Here is a 4,629-nt window from a genome sequence, read left to right as displayed (position 1 = left end):
CCTAAACCTCCCCTGGCAGAGCTTGAGCCCATGTCCCCTTGTCCTATTGTTGGTTGCCTGGGAGAAGAGACCAACCCCCACCTGGCTATAACCTCCCTTCAGGTAGTTGAAGAGAGTGATGAGGTCACCTCTAAGCCTTCTCTTCTCTAGACTAAACAACCCCAGCTCCCTCAGCCTCTCCTCATAGGAAGGTCCCCAAATGGATCAGCCCCTGTGGCACAGACCAGCACTGGTCCCCAGGGAGCTGCAGAGCTCAGCCTGGGACTGAGACAACCCTCTGGGCCCTGCCACACATCGACACAAACACAGGGGCAAGCTTTTCTCAGCCCCAAACACATGCAGGTATAGAGGGAGCTGCTTAAATGCCAGGGGGGAGGCTGTGGAAATTTACAGGAAAAGTTTTAGGGAGCAGAAGGAACACAGAATCCTGGAATAGTTTGGGTTGGAAGGGACCTTAAAGTTCATCTCATTCCGCCCCCCTGCCATGGGTAGGGACACCTTCTACTATCCCAGGTTGCTCCAAGCCCCATCCAACCCCATGGACACTTCTAGGGATAGGGCAGCCACAGCTTCTCTGGGCAACCTGTGTGCCAGGGCCTGCCCGCCCTCACTGTAAAAAACTTCCTTATATCTAATCTAAACCTACCTTCTTTGAGTTTAAAACCATCACCCCCTGTCCTATCACAACAGATCCTGCTGAAAATTTGGTCATAGGCTCCCTTTCAGTCCTGGAAGGTTGCTCCTGGCAGGGAAACCAGGGACACCCCAAGCACTCCCCATGGATGCTGCCGGATGCAGCCCCAGCTGAAGCATGAAGTGATTTGGCTCCTCACACCCAGAGCAGATGCTCCCACTGCCATGTCCATGCAGAGAGCCTGAAACCCCTGCAAGGCTGATGAGAAACAGGTGAGTGCTGATTTAGCCAGGAGATGCTCAGGACCCTCCTTCCCAAACGCCAAGAGCCCAAACAGCACATCCATCCCACCACCAGCACAGGACGCCCAACCCTCCAGATGAGCCAAGCACGGCAAGGTGGAAGGACAAAACCCCATCCTCAGTAAGGAATCTGCCCAGACATGCATATAATAACCCTGTTAATGCCATGACTCAGTCCCTAATACCTGCTGGTATTTACATAGGACTGGAATTTTCTAAGAGCAGCCCCTGCACGCTCAGAGTCGGATCAGGGCCGGGGCAGGAGGCTGTGCCAGCCTGCAGCAATGCGCTCTGGGCAGCCTAATTTACTGTTGGTGAAAAGCAGAGGAAAGAGAAGCGGGGAATTCAGTCTGCAGCATCCCAGTGCTCGTGTAAACACCATCAGTCACTGCTCCGTGCCAAGACCGGACACCGCAGGAGAAGCTGCACTTGGAAACACTTCCAGCTTTCCTCCTTTAGCTGTTCCCTGTGTCTGCATTCAGGTGTCACCCTGCTCCTCCAAAACAAGGTCTGCACGACAGAGGAGCCTGTGTGGGCAGCTGGGGGCAGAGGGAGGGGAGCGGGATGGGGCAGCCCCCGGCAGTCCCCGGTAGGAAGTGTTCTCCTGGCAGGAGATGCCAGCTGGAGAAACTTGTCCCTGGTAAAAGTGCTGCTGAATCCCGAGGATGGCACTGGAGTAGGGGGAGCTGCACCCCTGTCTCAGGCTCCTTGGGCTGGCAAAGTTGCTGGGAAAAGGGAACAGCTGGAAAAGCCTAAAGATTGACAACCCCCTGCCCCTAGGTGGGATCCGAGCCCCTCCATCCAGAAATGAGCATTTCCAGGGGTAAGGCAGAACAAAAGAGCCCCTTGCAGAGGCAGCTGTGGATCGCAGGGATCAGGGGCTGGGAGCAGAAATCCGGGATGCTGGCAAAGGCCAGCAGGGCCCCGGCACCCCGAGCTGCAGCTCCCCGGGGGCCCCTTGGGAACAAGCTGAGACGCGTGGTTTGGGTCAGGGCTGGAGCTGGGGGTGTGCAGGCGCCCACCCTCCCCAAAAACAGCGCAGGGCAACAACCGAGGCGATGTAAACCCCCCTCCCTGTGCTCCCCCAACAGCCCGTTCACCACCAAACCCCACCGGCTCCGCTCCCAGCCGTAATTTCGGCCGAGACCGACGGGAAGGGCAGCAAAGCCAAGACCAAGGGGAAGGGCAGCAAGCGGGCGGAAAGAGCCTGAAGCATCCTAAAACAATCGGGAACAGGAGCATCCCCCCCGAAACTGGGGCGGATTTTGGTGGAAAGGACGCGCAGAAGGCAGCGCCGGGGAGATGGAGCTCGAAGTAGCCGAGGGGTGCCGCGGTGACCCCCGAGGGGTGGGGAGCAGGGCAGGGGAGCCGAAGCCAGCGCAGTTTACCCACAATGTCCCCCTCGGGGCCGGTCGCTGTCGCTCCCCTCCGTCCGCCCAGCGGAGCCTGCGGCCTCGCACGGGCCGGCAGCTGCTCCGGCCCCGCTCTCGTCCGCAGAAAAGCGTCCCCAGAGAGGAAATGTGAGGAGGAGTGGCCCACGGCAGCACTTCCTTCTCCCCGTGCCATGGGATGGCCGCCGGACGGGTCCGTCTGTCTCGCCGCAGCCGCTCAGAGCCCGCTCGGCGCTGCCGTCACACCGTGCGGAACGAACGACGGGGCAGCGGGGTGAGCTCATCGCCCTCACCGCCCCGACAGCCCGGGGCTTGGGCAAAACATCCCCACCCGCCGGGGTGTCCTTAGTCATTAGCCGGGAAACCGGCCCCGAAAAGGTCAGAGCGGTGACGCTGCCGAGGGAGGTTATCGGGGCTGACCCTGCGCTCAGGGGTGAGAGACCTCGGCCGCGGGGAAAACAGGGAGAGCAGAACGCAGAGGGAACCTGAGGGAAATGAGTAAGTCTATAGAAACGGCGAGTCTGGAAAAAAAACCCCAGCAAGTCCGGAGCGGTTGGTTTGTCTGTCCCTGTGCGGGGTCCCGCTCCGCTGCCCCCCGGCCCTCCCGACCCCACGGAGCATTTTGGCCCCTTGGCAGCGCTGGCCCTGCGGCACAGGGACACGGGGACACGGGGACAGCCAGGGCCAGGCTGCTGTGGGACCAAATTCTGGTGTGGGGACAGAAACTCCCCGGGGAAAACCACTTCATCCATCAGCTGCATTCAGAGACGGAAGCAAAGGGGAGAGGTTCTGTGCCCAGCAGTGCAAAGGCTCATCACGGCAGCTCCTCCTCACCTGCGCCTGCACTCACCTTACCTTTAGCCCTAACAAACACGCCCTGGAAACTCCCACCTCTCACCTGCACTTGCACAACCCGGCCAAGGCTTTTTTTCCCCCAAAACAAGCCCATTTGGTAAAGCCAGAGCAGCCCAAAGCAATCTCTTGCTGGCGTTTCAAGCTCCTGTTTTTGAATAACCCCTCCAGCTGGCACCCGCTCCCTCCCAGCTGCACAGGACCGAAAATAAGGGAAAAAAAACGAATTTGGAGTGTATTGGAGCATCAGGGCACAGATCCCAACCTGGCTGTGTAAGGGGATGCTCCAAGCAGGGTCCCCCCAGCCTGGAGTCACAAAGTCTCCCCAGCCCCGTGCCAGGCAGCTGGATGTGCCTCTGCTGGGGCCAGCGGGGATTTGCCTAACAAATCCTTGCAAATGTGGGGATTTCTGTGTCACGAAGGGGCAGGAGCTCAGCTGGAGCAAAGCCACTGGCACAAAGCGTCTGGGAGCTGCCCTCGGGGTCGGGGAACACGGCAGGGCTGACCCCAAGTAAAGGTCCCCCCTGGAGGAAGTTTTGGGAGCAGCCAGGAAGAAAGATGCTTTTCTGGCTAATTCAGGTTTTTGAGAAGGAAGAGCTTCCTCTGAGCAGCATGGTTGAAAACCATTTTTAAAAAAAACCCCAAACACAATGCCCCCCCCAAAACAAACAAAAACACCAAAAACAAACAAACAAACAAACAAACAAAAACCAAAACCACACAAAACCAAACTCTAAAAGAAGCAAAATTAGAGGAGCAAGAAACTGCTAGCTGCTCTTGAGGACTGTCAGTGAACCTCAACAGCCCAGAAAAAACTATCTTGCTGTAACTGGGAGGGAGCTTGATCCCTCCCAGCACCCCGTGGAGAGGGCAGGAAGCCTCCAAAATGCAGCAGGAAACCCAGGGAGGGTGGAAGCAGAGCTGGAAGTGCCTGTGAGGGACGTGCACCCTGCCCAGGAAATTCGGGTTCTGAACTCCTCCCGAGCTGGGGGACAGAGGGCACTGCTGGGGCCACGGCTGGAGCAGAGGGTGACAAGTTCCTGGTGACAACAGGGACGTGGGACTGACCACCCTACGACCCCCCCCGGTGCTGGGGGAGCCCGATGGCACACGGGGACGAGGATCTGGAGGGGCAGCACAGCCACTGCCAGCCTGTGCCCAACCCAGAGCTGTGGGGTGAGGGGGTGATGCAGGGCTGGGGACACTGCCCTGGTGTCAATGCCAGCCTCCAAAATCACCAGCTCAGTCTGGAGTGGCTGCTAAAACATCCAGGGAGCACCTGGGGAGGGCAGGGGCAGGGCTGGCACCCAGAGGTGTCCCATGGGGGGAGGTCCCTCCAGCACGGCCCGTCGGGCAGGGGGGGGCAAGGGGGACAGGATGGTGGAAAACAGCCCCTGCTCACATTCCTAGCCAAAATATCACCTTGTGCCATGTCCCCCCCACGGGGCTT

The 4,629-nt window shown here is 59.0% G+C and overlaps 1 protein-coding gene across 3 annotated transcripts in view; it reads right to left on the bottom strand.

Moving 5' to 3' along the window:
• Window positions 1-4,629, bottom strand: part of TOR4A (torsin family 4 member A) — a 16,500-nt gene that overhangs the window by 10,704 nt on the left and 1,167 nt on the right. The window contains exon 1 of one of the 3 annotated variants that reach the window (XM_027906747.1): window positions 2,329-2,406. The exons of 1 other annotated variant lie outside the window; for it this stretch is intronic. The gene's annotated coding sequence lies outside the window, so the exon portion shown is untranslated. Of the gene's footprint in view, window positions 1-2,324; window positions 2,407-4,629 lie in introns of those variants that run through there. One more of the 3 variants, XM_027906750.1, reaches the window with a different exon arrangement.

The sequence above is a fragment of the Empidonax traillii genome, unplaced genomic scaffold (genome assembly GCF_003031625.1).
Source record: "Empidonax traillii isolate 1590-97213 ecotype Southwest subspecies unplaced genomic scaffold, ASM303162v1 scaffold1350:size273897, whole genome shotgun sequence".
In the NCBI taxonomy this organism is placed as follows: domain Eukaryota; kingdom Metazoa; phylum Chordata; class Aves; order Passeriformes; family Tyrannidae; genus Empidonax; species Empidonax traillii.
Note: the sequence above shows the minus strand (reverse complement) of the source record. Positions and strands in the feature narration are given on the sequence as shown.